The 19185-nt window shown below is 37.4% G+C and overlaps 1 pseudogene; it reads right to left on the reverse strand.

Annotated features, from left to right (window-relative positions):
* Positions 1 to 11880: 11880 nt before the first annotated feature.
* On the reverse strand, positions 11881 to 12846 carry LOC113197226 (protein NDRG3-like; annotated as a pseudogene).
* Positions 12847 to 19185: the final 6339 nt, after the last annotated feature.

The following is a 19185-nucleotide window of genomic DNA, read 5'->3' on the forward strand; positions in this document are numbered from 1 at the left end:
GACACAACATTCTTCTGTGATCTGTGACCCAAAACAACAGAAAAGAGAAACCAAGAGCTCTAGTCAATTCAAGAGTGATCCGTGCTATGTGTACACTGGAGTGAATCAGTCCTAGGATCATTGTAGTGCTGCAGACCCAAGTTAAGGGAATTCAGTGATGTCACATTAACCTGAGGTCATTGATATCATCTTGGTGCAGCTTTGGTCTGCAAACAAGTAAACAAAAGGTACTTTCTTTCATAGGGCTGAGCTAACATAGTTTGGCTTATTAACTCATATTTATTATTGTCAGTGCACTTGAGTTCTAATTTTCACTTTTGAAAGTTTACTTCTCCATTGCTATGTTTTATTGGATTGTAAAAGGTTTCTACTATTAATTAGTGTATTTTTATACAACTTAGGGAAAATTTGGAGTGTTGTATATTTCAGAACATTCAGATACTCTCCTTACTGGAGCCTCTATAAAAAGTATTTAAGGGATCAAGGAGCTGAAATATGGGCTTTGGACCTTTTTCCTTCTCTCTCTCTTTCCTTCACTCTCCCTCTCTCCTCCCTGTCCTTATTCAGTGTTGGGAATTAAATCCAGGCCCTTGTACATGCTCAGCTTTCCCCTCAGCCTTGGACGTCCAAACTTGTGATAAACCTGGAATTTTGAATATTTCATTTAGTGACCTTATGTCACAACAACAAGCTACTAATCAGACCCTTTTCATCTGAAGTTCATGAAAAGAAACTCATAAATTAATCATTTGAGGTATGGTTTCATGTACAAATAAATTGAAAAGATAAAACATCTATGTCAGGGTCAATGGGATGATACAATTCATAGCTTAAAACCCCTAAGAAGAAATGTAAAAAACTGAGTTATACCTCACTAAGAGTAGGAGCTTCCCTCTGAAGCCTTATATTCCATTTAGAGATGGGCTATGTGTTGTCAAGAGGAATAGGACAGATAATCTTTTATTTTTAAAACAAGTCTTCAAGTGATAGAAGGACTTGGATAAAGTTCCCAAACTAGTGGAAAATCCTGAACTCGGAATAAGGATTTATGACCCTCATCGTGACATTCCTCTACTTCCTTTCATTCTTTTCCAACAACCAACTCCCTCTTTCCAAATATCAAACATATGGTCGCATTCCTTCAGTACTATGAGCCCCTTGCCAGTTCAAGAAAGATGAACCCTAGCGGTTTGCACTATTGGGAGGGGTGCCTACAGGGCTCCTGTGTAGAGTGGACTGTGCTGATGGATTTGGACAATAGCAACTGCAAAGGTTCATGTCTCCTAGCATATGGATACAAACAAAAGGCATTTTTTTCCTGAATTACTTCCTGTATTTCTAAAAAAAAAAAAAAAAAGTTTCTTCTATTTTTTTCTCTTCCAGGGGTGATCTTAGTAGTTCTATTAACAAATTCTTCTGAAGTATTTGTTACTGAGAAATCTCGTGCTCAGATTTTAAAGTACAAAATTGTCCGTGCTACTCTGATGAACCTAAACTGCATTCGAGAAAACATGTAAATGTAGTTACAAGAATGTGAAGAGGTCTTCACAGAAGGAAGCCAGCCAAGTCAGTGATTGTACTCTATTGAAGACTAGCTTCAAAGAGTAAATGCACATCTGCATCTGTTCCCAATGTTGGGAGTGCATTCGAACTGAGATCCTGTTACATGTATCAGAGCATCAAGATGTGGTTTTCCTGAGGTTTTATATTGAATTAATTATTTTTATATAAAGTTTATATTTATTTTGGAAAGCTGCTGAAAATGTCTATTTTTCAAAATTAATTGCGCTTAAGATGTGTGGCATTCAATTTGATTTTGTGAGAATCTCTGATGGGTTATTTTAAATCACACATTTATTCAAAAACCCTAAGAATAAATTTGAACTAAGAATAAATTTGAAAGTAAGAGACTTAGTTTTGTAGTAAAATACTTACAGATAATGTACTTTTGAAACCTATCATTGAGTGTCTGGCATGCAGTTAACTTTTGTCACAATTGCTATGGTAATAAATATTATAAGCAAGTGTCAAGATGTGTGTTACTAATTGTTTTTATAAAAATTTAGTTCTCCTACTTCCCCAGTATGTTTCCAAAGTCATAGATAATGCAGTGTAAATTATGACCAAAATATTTTTATCTATCATTATGAACCCTAAGGAGTGTTACAATTTTGAGAAATGAATGTTCTCAATTATTATAAATTTATTTTAGGATTATATTATCCATGGTATGGTAAATAACTCGTTATTATTTTAGAAAGCATTTGAAAATAAGAAGTAATCTTTTTTTTTTCAACCATTTCAGTTTTATTATTTATATTATCCCTCCTGTTGCAGCTAATGACTGTCATTGACAGTGGTCATCAAATACTTGAAGATTAAGTGAAGGTCTAAGAAGACGTGCATTTGAGCCTACAATTCAGTATCTGTTGATTCTATAATAATTGTTTCAATAGTGTTGAAGATAATATCTTTTTTTTTACAAAGGTATTGTATCTTTCAAAAATTTTTTTTTAATTTTATTTATTTATTTACTTATTTTTTTAATTGGTCATTCATAACATTACATAGTTCTTAATACATCATATTACACGGTTTGATTCACGTGGATTATGAACTCCCCCTTTTACCCCGTATACAAATTGCTGTATCACATCAGTTTCCCTTCCATTGATTGACATATTGCCTTTCTAGTGTCTGATGTATTCTGATGTCTGTCCTATTCTCTACTATCCCCCCTCCCCTCCCCTCCCCTCCCCTTTTCTCTCTCTACCCCTTCTACTGTAAATCATTTCTTCCATTTGTATTATCTTGTCTTACCCCTCCTTTCCTCTTATATGAAATTTTGTATATCCCTGAGGATCGCCTTCCATTTCCATGCGATTTCCCTTCTCACTCCCTTTCCCTCCCACCTCTCATCCCTGTTTAATGTAAATCTTCTTCTCTAGCTCTTCGTCCCTACCCTGTCCTTGTTTACTCCCCTTATATCAAAGGAGTCATTTGGTATTTGTTTTTTAAAGATTGACTAGCTTCACTTAGCATAATCTGCTCTAATGCCATCCATTTCCCTCCAAATTCTATGATTTTGTCATTTTTTAATGCAGAATAATACTCCATAGTATATAAATGCCACATTTTTTTTATCCATTCATCTATTGAAGGGCATCTAGGCTGGTTCCACAGTCTTGCTATCGTGAATTGAGCTGCTATGAACATCGATGTAGCAGTGTCCCTGTAGCATGCTCTTGTTAGGGCTTTAGGGAATAGACCGAGAAGGGGAATAGCTGGGTCGAATGGTGGTTCCATTCCCAGCTTTCCGAGAAATCTCCATACTGCTTTCCAAATTGGCTGCACCAATTTGCAGTCCCACCAGCAATGAACAAGAGTGCCCTTTTCCCCGCATCCTCTCCAGCACTTATTGTTGTTTGACTTCCTAATGGCTGCCAGTCTTACTGGAGTGAGATGGTATCTTAGGGTAGTTTTGATTTGCATTTCTCTGACTGCTAGAGATGGTGAGCATTTTTTCATGTACGTGTTGATTGATTGTATGTCCTCCTCTGAGAAGTGTCTGTTCAGGTCCTTGGCCCATTTATTGATTGGGTTATTTGTTATCTTATTGTCTAATTTTTTGAGTTCTTTGTATATTCTGGTTATTAGGGCTCTATCTGAAGTGTGTGGAGTAAAGATTTGTTCCCAGGATGTAGGCTCCCTGTTTATCTCTCTTATTGTTTCTCTTGCTGAGAAAAAACTTTTTAGTTTGAGTAAGTCCCATTTGTTGATTCTATTTGTTAACTCTAGCGCTATGGGTGTCCTATTGAGGAATTTGGAGCCCGATCCCACAGCGTGTAGATCATAACCAACTTTTTCTTCTATCAGATGCCATGTCTCTGATTTAATATCAAGCTCCTTGATCCATTTTGAGTTAACTTTTGTGCACGGCGAGAGATAGGGATTCAGATTCATTTTGGTGCAAATGGATTTCCAGTTTTCCCAGCACCATTTGTTGAAGATGCTATCCTTCCTCCATTGCATGCTTTTAGCCCCTTTATCAAAAATAAGATAGTTGTAGTTTTGTGGATTGGTTACTGTGTCCTCTATTCTGTACCATTGGTCCACCCGCCTGTTTTGGTACCAGTACCATGCTGTTTTTGTTACTATTGCTCTGTAGTATAGTTTGAAGTCTGGTATCGATAAACCGCCTGATTCACACTTCCTGCTTAGTATTGTTTTTGCTATTCTGGGTCTTTTATTATTCCATATGAATTTCATGATTCTTTTATCGATTTCTACAAGATATGCTGTTGGGATTTTGATTGGCATTGCATTGAACTTATATAGGACTTTTGGTAATATCGCCATTTTGATGATGTTAGTTCTGCCTATCCATGAGCAGGGTATATTTTTCCATCTTCTAAGGTCTTCTTCTATGTCTTTCTTTAGGGTTCTGTAATTTTCATTGTATAAATCTTTCACCTCTTTTGTTAGGTTGATTCCCAAGTATTTTATTTTTTTGGGGGATATTGTGAATGGAGTAGTTGTCCTCATTTCCATTTCAGAGGATTTGTCGCTCATATACAGGAATGCCTTTGATTTATGCGTGTTGATCTTATATCCTGCCACTTTGCTGAATTCATTTATTAGCTCTAATAGCTTCTTTGTGGACCCTTTTGGGTCTGCTAGGTATAGAATCATATCATCTGCAAATAGTGATAATTTAAGTTCTTCTTTTCCTATTTTTATGCCTTTAATTTCTTTCGTCTGCCTAATTGCTCTGGCCAGTGTTTCGAGGACTATGTTGAACAGAAGTGGTGAGAGAGGGCATCCCTGTCTTGTACCAGATCTTAGAGGGAATGCCTTCAATTTTTCTCCATTCAGAATGATGGTGGCCTGTGGCTTATCATAGATTGCTTTTACAATGTTGAGGTATGATCCAGTTATCCCTAATTTTTCTAGAGTTTTGAACATAAAGGGATGCTGTACTTTGTCGAAAGCTTTTTCTGCATCTATCGAGATGATCATATGGTTCTTGTTTTTAAGTCTATTGATGTGGTGGATAACATTTATTGATTTCCGTATATTGAACCAACCTTGCATACCAGGGATGAATCCTACTTGATCATGGTGTATAATTTTTTTGATATGTATTTGAATCCGATTCGCCAGAATTTTATTGAGGATTTTTGCATCAAGGTTCATTAGAGATATTGGTCTGTAGTTTTCTTTCTTTGAAGTGTCTTTGTCTGGTTTCGGAATCAGGGTGATGTTGGCCTCGTAGAATGAATTTGGAAGTTCTCCCTCTTTTTCTATTTCCTGAAATAGCTTGAAAAGTATTGGTGTTAGTTCCTCTTTAAAGGTTTTGTAAAACTCTGCTGTATACCCATCCGGTCCTGGGCTTTTCTTAGTTGGTAGTCTTTTGATTGTTTCTTCTATTTCCTCTATTGTTATTGGTCTGTTTAGGTTGTCTATATCCACCTGGCTCAATCTGGGCAGATCATAAGACTCAAGGAATTTATCTATGCCTTCACTATCTTCTATTTTATTGGAGTATAAGGATTCAAAGTACTTTCTTATTATCTTCTGTATTTCTGAAGTGTCTGTTGTGATATTGCCTTTTTCATCCCGTATGCTAGTAATTTGGGTTCTCTCTCTTCTTCTCTTCGTTAGCATGGCTAAGGGTCTGTCAATTTTATTTATTTTTTCAAAGAACCAGCTTTTAGTTTTGTCAATTTTTTCAATTGTTTCTTTTGTTTCAATTTCATTAATTTCAGCTCTGATTTTAATTATTTCTTGCCTTCTACTTCTTTTGCTGTTGTTTTGCTCTTCTTTTTCTAGGATTTTGAGATGAAGTATGAGATCATTTATTTGTTGGTTTTTTCTTTTTTTGAGGAATGAACTCCAAGCAATGAATTTTCCTCTTAGAACTGCTTTCAATGTGTCCCATAGATTCCGATATGTTGTGTCTGTGTTTTCATTTAACTCTAGGAATTTTTTAATTTCCTCCTTGATGTCTTCTAAAACCCATTGATCACTCAGCAACCTATTGTTCATTCTCCAGGTGATGCTTGATTTTTCCTTTCTTCTTTTATCATTGATTTTCAGTTTCATTCCATTATGATCAGACAGGATGCATGGTATTATCTCTACCTCTTTGTATTGTCTAAGAGTTGCCCTGTGACATAGTATATGGTCTATTTTTGAGAAGGTTCCATGTGCTGCTGAGAAAAAAGTGTAGCAACTTGATGTTGGGTGGTATAGTCTATATATGTCAATTAAGTCTAGGTTGTTAATTGTGTTATTGAGTTCTATAGTTTCCTTATTTAACTTTTGTTTGGAAGATCTGTCCAGTGGTGAGAGAGGTGTGTTGAAGTCTCCCATGATTATTGTATGGTGGTCTATTAGACTCTTGAACTTGAGAAGAGTTTGCTTGATGAACACGGCTGCACCATTGTTTGGGGCATATATATTTATGATTGTTATGTCTTGTTGGTGTATGGTTCCCTTGAGCAGTATGAAGTGTCCTTCTTTATCCCTTTTGATTAGCTTTGGCTTGAAATCTATTTTATTAGATATGAGTATGGACACTCCTGCTTGTTTCCGTGGTCCATATGAGTGATATGATTTTTCCCAACCTTTCACCTTCAGTCTATGTACATCTTTTCCTATCAAATGCGTCTCCTGTAGACAGCATATTGTTGGGTCTTGTTTTGTGATCCATTCTACTAGCCTGTGTCTCTTAATTGGTGAGTTTAAGCCATTAACATTTAGGGTTATTATTGAGATATGGTTTGTTCTTCTATCCATATTTGTTTATTGATGTTACTAAACCTGATTTGTTATCCTCTTTGACTACTTTCCCCCCTTTACTGTCCTACCTCCCATTGTTGGTTATCAATGTTATTTTCCATTTCCTCTTCCTGTAATGTTTTGCCAAGGATTTTTTGAAGAGATGGTTTTCTAGCTGCGAATTCTTTTAACTTTTGTTTATCGTGGAAGGTTTTAATTTCATCTTCTAATCTGAAGCTTAATTTCGCCGGATACACGATTCTTGGTTGGAATCCATTTTCTTTAAGCGTTTGAAATATGTTATTCCAGGATCTTCTAGCTTTTAGAGTCTGTGTTGAGAGATCAGCTGTTATCCTGATTGGTTTACCCCTAAATGTAATCTGCTTCCTTTCCCTTGTAGCTTTTAAAATTCTCTCCTTATTCTGTATGTTGGACATCTTCATTATAATGTGTCTAGGTGTGGATCTCTTATGATTTTGCACATTCGGTGTCCTGTAGGCTTCTAGGATTTGGGATTCTGTCTCATTCTTCAAGTCTGGGAAGTTTTCTTGTATTATTTCACTGAATAGATTGCTTAATCCTTTGGTTTGGAGCTCTGTGCCTTCCTGTATCCCAATGACTCTTAAGTTTGGTCTTTTGATATTATCCCATAGCTCTTGAATGTTCTGCTCATGGTTTCTTAGTAGACTTGCTGAGCTATCTATGTTCTTTTCAAGTTGAAATACTCTGTCTTCATTGTCTGATGTTCTATCTTCTAAGTGATCCACTCTGCTGGTAGTATTCTCAATTGAGTTTTTAAGTTGGTTTATTGTTTCCTGCATCTCTAGTATTTCTATTTGTTTGTTTTTTATTACCTCTATCTCCCTGTGAAATTGATCTTTTACTTCCTGGATTTGTTTGTCAATATGATCTTTCATTGTCTGATTTTGCTGTCTCATGTCTTCCTTGAGACTCCAGATCATCTGAAGCATGTATGTCCTGAGCTCTCTATCTGACATTCCATCTGTTGCAGCTATTACCTCTTCTAAAGTTGAGTTGACCTGCATTGCCTGTGGTCCTTTCTTTCCTTGTCGTTTCATACTGCTGGCGTTTCTTTCTGCTTGGTGAAATTGTTGTGTCTTTGATATTTTCCCCCTCTATTTAATTATATTGCTCTTGTATAGTTGAAAAATCACCCTTGCAGGGCAGGTAGTGGCTGTGATCCTCCTCCAATTAGTGTGATCCGTCTACCATGCTGGCAGGCCCTAGGTCTGCTTTGCTGGTCGGTCAAAGGTCCACCTACCCAGCAGGCGCCAGGGGCACCTGTGTCACTCCATAGGTTGCTGGGCCTAACCTCCCGATGGGTTGCAGGTTTGCCTAGCTTGCAGGCACTGGGGAGGAGAGATATTAGAAGGGGAGGGAAGAAGTCACTAAAGAGAATGAGTGTAGGCAGGTAGAATTCAAGGAAGGGGGAATAGGAAAATTGAAAAGAAGTGAGAAGACAAAAGAAAAAAAAAGTGAAAAGAAAGAAAGAAGAAACGAAAAAAAATAAAAATTTAAAACCAAAAAAAAGAAAAAATTTTATAATGATATTAAAAAAATGGAAATTAAAGTTTAAAAAATAATAGTAATACTAATAAAATAAAAAGAGTTTTAAAAAATTGAAACCATTAATAAGAACGTTAAAGAACAACAACTACATCAACAACAAAAAGTGAAAATAAAATAAAAAAAAAATTAAAAAAAATACTAATAATAATCATTAAAAATAATAATAATAATAATAATAAATGCAGTCATATAGCTCGATTAACTTCTCATCCAGTTGGTGGAGCTATGCCCACTGGGCCAGGCTTCTCTTCTTGATAGGTGGGAACCAATCACTGTGCCTCAGCTCTTCTTCCCAGACTGTGTGGGTCTCTAATCCTGAGTGCCTAGGGCCTTCTCTTGTGGTTCCTCAAGCCAGGCCCCGCTCACCTGTGACACTCACCACAATACTGACTACACGCCAGGTCTGCTGCTCCTGGGAGCCCTGTTTTCATGGGTGCCTGGGCACACCCTTTCTGTTTGCCTCCCTCAGACCCTAAGTTTGTAGGGCTTGGGGCTGAGGGCCCCCAGCGAATTTGTTTGCCCTCAGGTAGCAGCAACTCCCCTGATAGCTAGTGCAAGGGACCTGTTGTCAGCACTGGTGATAGCAATAGCTGGGAGTTCTGCGCCGCTAGTCCTGCGTCACTCCTGATTCCCTGGGTCTGGCTGTGGTGCTCAGTTGGCTTTTACCTCTTTGAGTTCAGGCGGGCCGACTAGTTATTTCAGCGGGATCATTAGTGTTGAGTCACATGAAGCAGGCGAACCTGAGCTAGAATGCAGCCAATTCGGGCTCGGTGTGTTCTGAGAAGGCTAGACCGTTCGCCCGGGGTCCACTTCAGCTCAACCGTGCCTAGTGGTCCTGAGCGAACAGTATTTTGACAGTTTACTTCTCCCTATGCCCGTGCAGCTGAAGGGGTTAGAGACTTGATCTCTCCGCGTCCGCCGCCATGTTGGATCATTTAGATTTTAAATTGTCACTCATCTTATCAGCTGTTCCATTTTACTCGGCAGCTCACTCTCGCGGTTAAGAGTCTGTTCTAAGGTGCTCCGCGGAAAGCGGTGGCGGCAGCGGCGGTGGCTGCAGCGGCGGCGGCGGCGGCAAAGCTGTGGACTTCGGGACCCCCGTGGAGGGGGTGCGGGCTGGGGGAGGGGAGGCAGCGCCTCGGGGCCTGCGAGGGCTGGGTACTGGGCACGCGAGAGAGCGGGTGGGGTGGGGGAAAGAGATTGAGATCTAGATTTAGGGAGTGAGCGTGGGAGGAGAGATGGCGGGGGAGAAGCGAAGCGGAGAGGTGGAGAGGGGAATGAGAAGGGGCCCAGGGAGCCAGGCAGCTCGGGGGCTGCAGCCTTACTGCTCGCGCTGAAGTCGTGGCGGATTCACTCCATCTAGGCCCTTTTCTTGACACGGTGCTGAATCCTTGTCCAGAAGTAATCTTTATAGTTTATATAAATAGGCATTGTAAAATTTTCATCTGTTGTTGGCCTTTGGCTGTGTCTTCCAAATTCCTATAAACATATACCTTACTTTTGAAAAGGGTCTGAAAAATGTTTTATTTTTTTTTATTGGTTGTTCAAAACATTACATACCTCATGACATATCATCTTTCATACATTTGATTCAAATGGGTTATGAACTCCCATGAAAATGTTTTAGATACAATGCTGTCTTTTGGTTCTTATTTTCTGTTTTTTTTATGAGTCATATTACAGCTTTATTTAATAATTTGTAAATAGCCTTCCTCTAGCAGAGTGACACATTCCTCATTACAGCAGAAAACAATAGGCTTAGAACTGTGTGGCCGAGCTTACCTCCTGTGCAGAAGGTCAGGCTCCTGCTGTGTGGCAGAGGTCTGCAAGCTTCTTTCGCTCTTCTCCTGGCCTTGTTCTCTGGCTGACTTTGAACCCTTCATTAACAGTAGACAAGAGAATGGGAATGATTTTCCCTGGACAGGATTGGCCCCTTCCCTCCTCCAAAAGGGAGGATTAAGAATCTTTCTGACAAATAATTTTTATATAAATTTAACATAGCTTCCATTCATCTGCCGAAATCAAGGACATGCTTATCAAACACAATAGTGGGCCAATGACTGTTCCTCTCTTCACACCAATTTCCTCACCATCTCTGATTTTTAAGCCATACTTCTCTATCTTTTGTGATGAACAGATAGAAAACCACTCTCCATCATAGACCTGGGAGACAGGCACTTTCTGCAGATGTGAAGATGTCTAAAGTGGCATCAGACACTACAGATTCAGCAGTTTGTTCTTGCAGAGTGAAGGCCTAGCATTTCGTTTTCCACCTTCCTTTGCTAAGAGAGTCCAGTAATTAAATCATAGTCTTTCCTTGGAGAAAACTTAATATTATATTAGAACCTTATCATTCACAAACCACTAGCAGAACCTACCTCTCTGTTGTATTTATAAAATTGTGAAGATGAATTAATTTGGACAGAAGGAGATGGCTGGCCATCCTGCTGCCTTCTCTAGGTAACAGGTCACTTATTGTTCATAATCAATAGTGCAAACAATAACTATGCTTTTCTATACTGCTCAGAGCTTCTCTCTTCTGAACCGCTCTGCACATCTCGTTGATCAATTTGGAATCAAAGGAGAATGCAGTGGCTTATCCAACCTAGAAACCTGTTATGCACATTTCCTTTAAAAACACCATTGGGAGCTGGGCGTGTTGATGTAGTCCTGTAATACCAGTAGGTCAGGAGGATCCTGAGTTCAAAGCCAGCCTCAGCAATGGCGAGGTACTAAGCAATTCAGGGACACCCTGTCTCTAAATAAAATACAAAACAGGGCTGGGGATGTAGGATATGGCTCAGTGGCTGAGTACCCCTGGGTTCAATCTCCAGTTAAAAAAAAGAGAAAAAAAAGGGCTGGGTCTGGGGATATGGGTCAGTGGTAGAGTGGTCCTGAGTTCAATCCCCAGTACCAAAAAAAAAAAAAAAAAAAAACCAACAAAAAAAAAAACACCATTGGAAATGAAAAAAAATTCCTTTTTTGTTTTTTGCAGAAGTTCTATAAGAAAGCAAGTCTGAAGTCAGAGAAATATGAACACAGAGACATAGATATGCATACTTATGTATGCACAAGAGTTGGGATCAAAGAATCTTAGTGGATACATAGTTTGGGACTCAGGAAAAAGTTAAAAAGAGAAGATATGGAGATGGATTCAGCTATATATGTTGGAATTTTAGAGTTATGGCATGGATATGGTTCTTGGTACATACAAAAAAGGCAGGTAGGTGAGCAGAGAGAATGATAAATCCAGGCTGCTAGAAAGAGGTTCTGTGTTCATGCATGAGTTAAAGACAACAGAGGCTAGTTTACAGGACAATATGTTGTATTATGGGATGGTCAATTAAAGAAGGATGGACTTGCATGGCCCAAGGGGAGAGTGTCTGTTATCAGGACACCTCTGGTATCCAGGACATCAGGAAACTCAAAGGATTCTTGAGTCCATCTGACAGATGCTGGTGACAGGCCAGTTGGATTTTCTCCAGAAGTGATATCAAGTTGAGTAGGTTAGTGATCAGGTGAGCTGGGCATGCTGGCAGGTGGTATGTAGCCCATTCCTTTCCCTAGAAACAGTACTTGAAAGCCTCAGTGAGATTATTTGGCAGAACTACTTGGAGCAGTCTTCCAGTCTGTCATCTTTTTTAGCGAAGTTATAATTTAGGATTCATGCAGGAATTCCATTCAACCACAGCCTTAACTGCAAGTGAATGATCCCCTCCCACCAGTAAAGCAGAACACTTTAGTGTTTTTAATCTGTTATCACTTTGGCCCAGTATGTTCTTTCAATCTCCAGGTCTCTGCATCCAGTATAGGAGTCCAAGAAGAGCTGTAGGTTTTCTTGGTTGTTATCTTAGGCAATATGCAGCCTGTAGTTTGGAAGAAGATCTAGGTTGACCTTCAGCTATTTCTGAAACTCAAGGGCACTGAAATGTCTCTTGGGAAACATAATGGGGGATCAATCTTATTCTGTCCAAAGTGATAAGTCAAAATAATGTTCACAATATTGGTTGTCAAGCTTGAGAGAAATCTTCCCAGTCAATCCAGCATCCAGTACAAGGAGCAACATTAATAATGAGCACACAGCCTTTCCCTAGTTCTGGATAATTGAGTGCAAATCTGCTAATGATGTAACCTAGAGCCCCAACTCCAGTCCCAGTGATGCTTTTCACACTGAAGTGGGTAAGAACAGGAAGCAGCATTTTAGCCATCTTATCAATCTTGGAGCACTTGTTCTCAGTTGGGAAATAAGGCACACCTTCCGGTAGGCCTAGGCATCCACATGACAGACAGTAAAGTCAAGTCATTTCTTACATATTCTCAGAGTTAAAGAATGAATTGAAACAGGAGTTATGACTGAGGTAAAGATCATGACTTTAGTGTAATTGTTCTGTTTCCATTTAGAAAGTTTCTTATAAGAATGTGAACCATATCATGAATTGCATCTCCATCATGTTCTTAACAGTTGGAGTCCTTGAAGTTGGGAATACCAGTACAGTGGCATTGGTAGTGGTGATCTATCTTTGAGGTTATCAATTATATTACTCATTACCAGCTGTCTATAATTAAACCTATCTATTAGGTTTTTGTCCAATTTGATTCCACTTTACAGATTTTAATTGTTTCTCGAAATGCTCTACTTCATCCTTATTTTCTTTTCTTTTAATGTGCTAATTTTAATCATTTTAACATGCTGTTTCCTGAACTATAGAATGTGTATCATTTCTGCATCTGCCTCTATTAATTATTTTATATCTCAATTTCCTATTTGTTCAGATACTTAGTAATTTTTGTTTAATTTACTGGATATTACTAGTAATATGTTGTAGAGGCTCTGGATTGAGTTATGGCTCACAAAGAATGTTGAATTTTTTTTCTTCTAGGCACTCAAATTGTTGGTGGGTCACTTGGATCACACTGGTGCTATATTTTAGGCTACCTAGGAAGGCCGTATTTTAGTTTTTAATATAGTGTTGTTTACTATTAACCCTAGTCATAGTATTTCCAGGGTTGCACCCCAATCTCCTGGATATTCACTAATGTCTGTCTATTCTAGCTGGGATAAAAATATAAGTGTTTCTTTAACATTGTGCTCTTACCATTAATAAACTTTTAATTCACAAGCAGATTTTCTATTAAGAATCTTAGAGTTTTATCTTATGAATACCCAGCTTAGGATTTAGTCAAGGACCCAAGGGCAACCTCATGTATATTTGGGGGATTCCTCTCTACAGCTCACTCCTACAGAGTAACTTGCCCTCAAATCTCAATGGCTTTGCCATTCACAACGATCATTCCCAGGAATACTAATGCTCTCTTCTTAGGCTCCAATTCTCTGTGTTAAAAAAATAATCCAAGGGACAAAGCCATTCTTTATCTCCCAGGGCTAATGTCAGAAAGCAGTTGTGCTATAAATTTTGTCAAGTTTTGTAGTTGTTTATGGGAAAGTAAACCTAAAACAATTACTCTGTTATAGTCATCCTGGTAGTGTACAAAAATTCTTTGTATATTAATGTCTTCCTTATCTCTCATACATATCAACATTTGTTATAACTTTTTATTTGTAGTTTGACTTGTAGTATTATGGCCATTCATCCATTCTGGTACACTTTTTTTTTTTAACTCAGGGGTACTCTGGCTATGAGCTATACCCTGATTCTGATTTTAAATTTTAGTTTGAGACACAGTCTTACTAATTTGACCAGGCTAGTCTGGAATTTGTGATCCTCCTGCCTCAGTTTCCTGAGGTGCTGGGATTACTGGCATGTACCATGGGTACACATGGCCATTTTGCATTCTTACATCATTACATTTTTCAACTTTTTCTTCTGTTCCTTCTGGATTTTTCACCATGTTTAGAAAAGCATTACAAATTCCAATACTTGGTTAATTTATGAATTCTAAGAACACTTAAGATGCATCCTCTTGGCAAAGTTCACATGTATAAGAATATTGTTAACAATCATGCTGTATATTAGATTTTTCACCATGTTTAGAAAAGCATTACAAATTCCAATACTTGGTTAATTTATGAATTCTAAGAACACTTAAGATGCATCCTCTTGGCAAAGTTCACATGTATAAGAATATTGTTAACAATCATGCTGTATATTAGATCTCAAAATCTTGTGTAACTAAATTCTATATTTTCAACCCATATTATTCCTATTGCCTCTCAACCCCAGCCCCTAGAAATTCCTGTTCTAATCCTTTCTTATATAGTTTTATTATTTTAGATTCTGTGTGTGTGTGTGTGTGTATGTGTGTGTGTGCATTTTTCTTTAGCCATTCATCCATTAATGGACATTTAGGTTGTTTCCATGCTTTGGCTATTGTGAACAATGCTTCAATGAACACGAGTGCAAATATCTCTTCAACATATAGATTTCCCTTCCCTTGGATATATATCCAGTAGTGAGATTGCTGTTTCATGTAGTAGGTCTATTTTTAACTTTTTGAAGAACCTCCATACTGTTTTCCACAATGGCTGTGCCAACTACATTCCTATCAACAGTGTACAAGGGTCTCATTTTCTCTACATCCTTGCCAACACTTATCATTTTTTGTCTGTTTTATAATTATCTATCTTAAGAAGTGTGAGGGGATATCTCATTGTGGTTTTGATTTCCATTTCTCTGATGATTAGTGAGACTGAGTACCTTTTCATATACCTCTCTACCATTTTTATGCTTTCTTTTGGGAAACATCTATTCAGGAATTTTGCTCTTTTTAAAATTAAATTATTATATTTTATTGGTATTGATTGTATGACTTCCCTCTATGTTTTGGATATCAACCTCTTATTAAACACATCATTCAGCTTTTCATCACTATAAGGAGATACCTGACACAGGCTACTTATGAAGAAGAGGTTTATTTAGTTCACTAATTTGGATGTTCAAGGCATGGCACTGCTTTGGTTTAGCTCTTGGCTATGTCACATAATGGCAGATTGCAATGGCAGGTACACAAGTAGAAGCAAGCAGATGGTGACATTTTGAACCAGAAGCAGAGAGAATAAAAAGAGGACTAGTGGGCAGGCCAGGCTTATTCCTTTTATAACATTCCTCCCATGAGAACTAAAGCACTACCAAGGGACAAGGGTTTGCATGCAAACTACCTCATGCCCCCAACGATCTGAGGACTTTCCCCTAGGCCCTACCTCCCAAGGGTTCTACTTCCTCCCAACATGTCCACTGTGGGGACCAAGCCCTTAATCACAAAGGACACTTGGTGGATACAAATGATATACAAACCATAACATATGGTTTGTAAGTATTTTCTTCCAGTCTGTAGGTTAACCTTTCACTTTGTTGTTTACTTTTCTGTGCATAATCTTTTTGGTTTGATGTAACCCCACTTGTCTATATGCTTTTTTTGTCAGTGCATTTGGTGCCATATTTTAAAAAAATGCTCCGGAGAATATCAAGAATTTTCCCCCTAAGTTTATTTCTAATATTTTTTACAGTTTTAGATCTTACATTTAAGTCTTTAAAACATTGTTTTTAGGGGGTACCAGGGATTGAACTCTGGCACTTGGACCACTGAGCCACATCCCCAGCCCTATTTTATATTTTATTTAGAGACAGGGTCTCACTGAGTTGCTTAGTGCCCTGCTTTTGCTGAGGCTGGCTTGGAACTTGCCATCCTCCTACCTCAGCCTCCCGAGAGGCTGGGATTACAATACATTTTTAATTGATTTTTTAAATTGCATGAGATTTCATCGTTTTGTGTGTGGACAACAAGTTCTCTGGCATTGCTTATTGATGAGATGGTCCTTTCCCCATGAGCACCATTATCACAGCTCAGTTCACTATAAATACATTGGTTTATTTCTGTGCTCTTCAGTCTTTCTTTGGTTTGTATGTCTGTTTGTACTCCAGTACCATAATGTTTTGATTACTGTATGTTTGTCAGCAAGTATGATGACTCTAGCTTTGTTCTTTTTTCTCAATATTACAGTACTATGCTGAGTACAGGTGGTCAAAGAAGGCATTTTTGCCTTGCACTGGATCTTAGAGGAAAAGCTTTCATTTTTTCTCTGTTGATAATGGGGTTAGCAGTGAGCTTTTCATATCTTGCTTTTATTATGTTGAGGTAAATACCTTCTATATTGCTTTTTGAGAGAATTTATCATGAATGGATATTGAATTATCAAATGCTTTTTATGATCTATTGAGATCATTGTGTGATTTTTTATTTGCCCTCTGTTAATGTGGTTGTATCATTTATTGATTTTGATATGTTGAACCATCCTTACATTCCAGGGGTAAAATCCCATTCACCATGATGTGTGATCCTTTAAGTGTGCCGTTGAATTTGGTTTGCTGGTATTTTATTGATGAATTTTGCTTCTATGTTCAGCAGGGATATCATTCTTTAGTTTCATTTCTTGTGGTGCTTTGGTCTGGCTTTGTGTTAGACTCATATAGCCTCAGACAATGAGTTTGGAAGTGTACTCTCTTCTAGGGGGAGAGTTTAGGAATGGTTTAAATTACTCTTTGAATGTTCATTAGAATTCATCCCTAAAGCCTAGGCTTCATGGGACCCACATATTCTTTATTGGGGTTCTTAAATTTTGATTCAGTCTCCTTATTTGTCACTATTTTTTTTTCAGGCTCTCTATTCTTGATTCAGTCTTGGTAGGCTGTCAGTTTTTAGGCATTAATCCCTAGATTATCCCATTGGTTGGCTCATAATTGTTTATAAGTTTCTTGGAATTCTTTTCATTTCTGAGGCTTCTATTGTAATGTCTCCTCTTTCATTCTGACTTTATTTAAATTTTATTTCTTTTTCTTAGTGAGCAAAGGTTTGTCAATATTGTTTATCTTTTCTTAAAAACAACTTTTTGTTTTGTTCATTATTTCTAATGTTTTAAGCATTTGTTTCTGCTTTAATCTTTATTTTCCACCCTTCTTTCTACTAATTTAGCTTAGTTTTTTTTTTCTAGTTACTTGAGATGTGAAGTCAGATTGTTTATTTGAGTTCACTCTTCTTTGTTAATGAAGAAGCTGATTGCTGTAAACTTCTTTTTGAGTACTGTTTTGCTGCACACTGTGTTTTGGTATGTTATGTTTTTCTTTTCATCTGTCTTGTGATATTCTAAAATTTCTCTTTTGATCTCCTATTTGACCCAATGGTTATTCAAGAATGCTTGTTTAGTTTTCATACAGTATGAACATCACCATTTTCTTACAGTTATTGATTTCTAGTTTCATTTTGTTGTGATCACAAAAGATACATTGTATGATTTCAGTCTTCTTAAACTTATTTATTTTGTGACTTAATATGTTACTTACACTGAAGAATGTTTTGTGTATTATTAAGAAGGATATGTGTTCTTCTATGGTTGGGTGGAAATTTCTGTATATGTTGACAAGTCCATTTGGTATTAGTATTGTTCTAGTCATCATGTGAACAAATACAAAATCTGTGGTACAGACATACGATGGAATAAATGATTAATGTAGACAAAAATATGAATTAGCTTAAACATAACTGTACTGACTTCAAGAAGGCAGATTAAGGAATAAAAGACTATATACCATATAAGTCTGTTTATCTAAAATTCAAGAAAATTCAGAGTAATCTATGGTTACAGAAAGTAAGTCAGTGCTTGCGTGAGGTGAGTGGGTTGGGTAGGGACTGCTGGGGATGCACTTAGGTATAAGTTCTTGCCAAAGGAACACAAACAGAAAAGATGTATGTCACTTACCAGATGGAAATGCAAAGCCTGACCAGCCTCCTTCATTCTGTGTTTTCCCTTCTAATTAGCAGGAATCCATTACAACCCCAAAATGTTGAAAGAAAGGACCTAGAGAATGGCAGAGCAGCACACTGTACCCCTGATTGCCAAGTGAAGGACAGCTCAATGCCGATCTTGAATATTCTCTCAGTCTCTTATGTGAGAGGAAAAATGAACTTCAGTCTCCTCTAAACCAATGGATTATTGTTGTGTCTTATTGTTAGAGCAGCCTACCCTTGCCTTATCAAATATTTATAAAATGTTAAATTTCAATGATATTAACTTTTTAATTTTAGGAATTCTCTTTCAAATCTACCTGTTCAATTTTATGGCTTCTTGTTCATCTTTTTAAAATTCCAACATCTATTTTTTTAATGTAGCTTATTAGTAATCATTTATATTCTATAGCTGAAGATGCCAGTATTTTAAATCTTAAATCATCTAAATCTATTACTATTTCTGCTAGCTCATAGTAGCTTATTTTCTTGTGTTTTCTTAAACTGTGGATTCATTTTTGATGTTTGACTGCTACTTTTTTTTTTTTTTTGGTACCAGGGATTGAACTCAGGGACCCTTAACCACTGAGCTTTGAGCTATATCTCCAACCCTTTTTATTTTGAGACAGGGTCCTACTAAGTCGCTCAGGGCCTCGGTAAGTTGGTGAGGCTATCTTTAAACCTGCAAATATCTAGTCTACTGCTTAAAACAGACTCCCCACATTCTGCTTCATGCATATAGATACATTGAGTGGATACTGGGTTCAGTCTTGGATCCTAGCTGATCATCTTAAGTTATTGCATATCTTTTTGTGGGATAAGCTCTTTTGATTTCAAAAAAATATTCATCACAATTTAAGGAAGAAGAGGTTTAATTTAAGGAATAACTTTAGCTAAATAGACCTTCTGTGGTATGTTTCCTAATGTTCTGAGAATACTGGAGATGCAAAAGGGTCACTTTATCAACTTTAACACTTTAGACCTCATAATCTCTCAAACTCATGAAATTTTTACATGCTAGAATCTTTCTTACTTGCTACTTTAGTTGGTTCCAACTGAGTATAAATTGTTTAA

The sequence above is a fragment of the Urocitellus parryii genome, chromosome 11 (assembly GCF_045843805.1).
Source record: "Urocitellus parryii isolate mUroPar1 chromosome 11, mUroPar1.hap1, whole genome shotgun sequence".
In the NCBI taxonomy this organism is placed as follows: domain Eukaryota; kingdom Metazoa; phylum Chordata; class Mammalia; order Rodentia; family Sciuridae; genus Urocitellus; species Urocitellus parryii.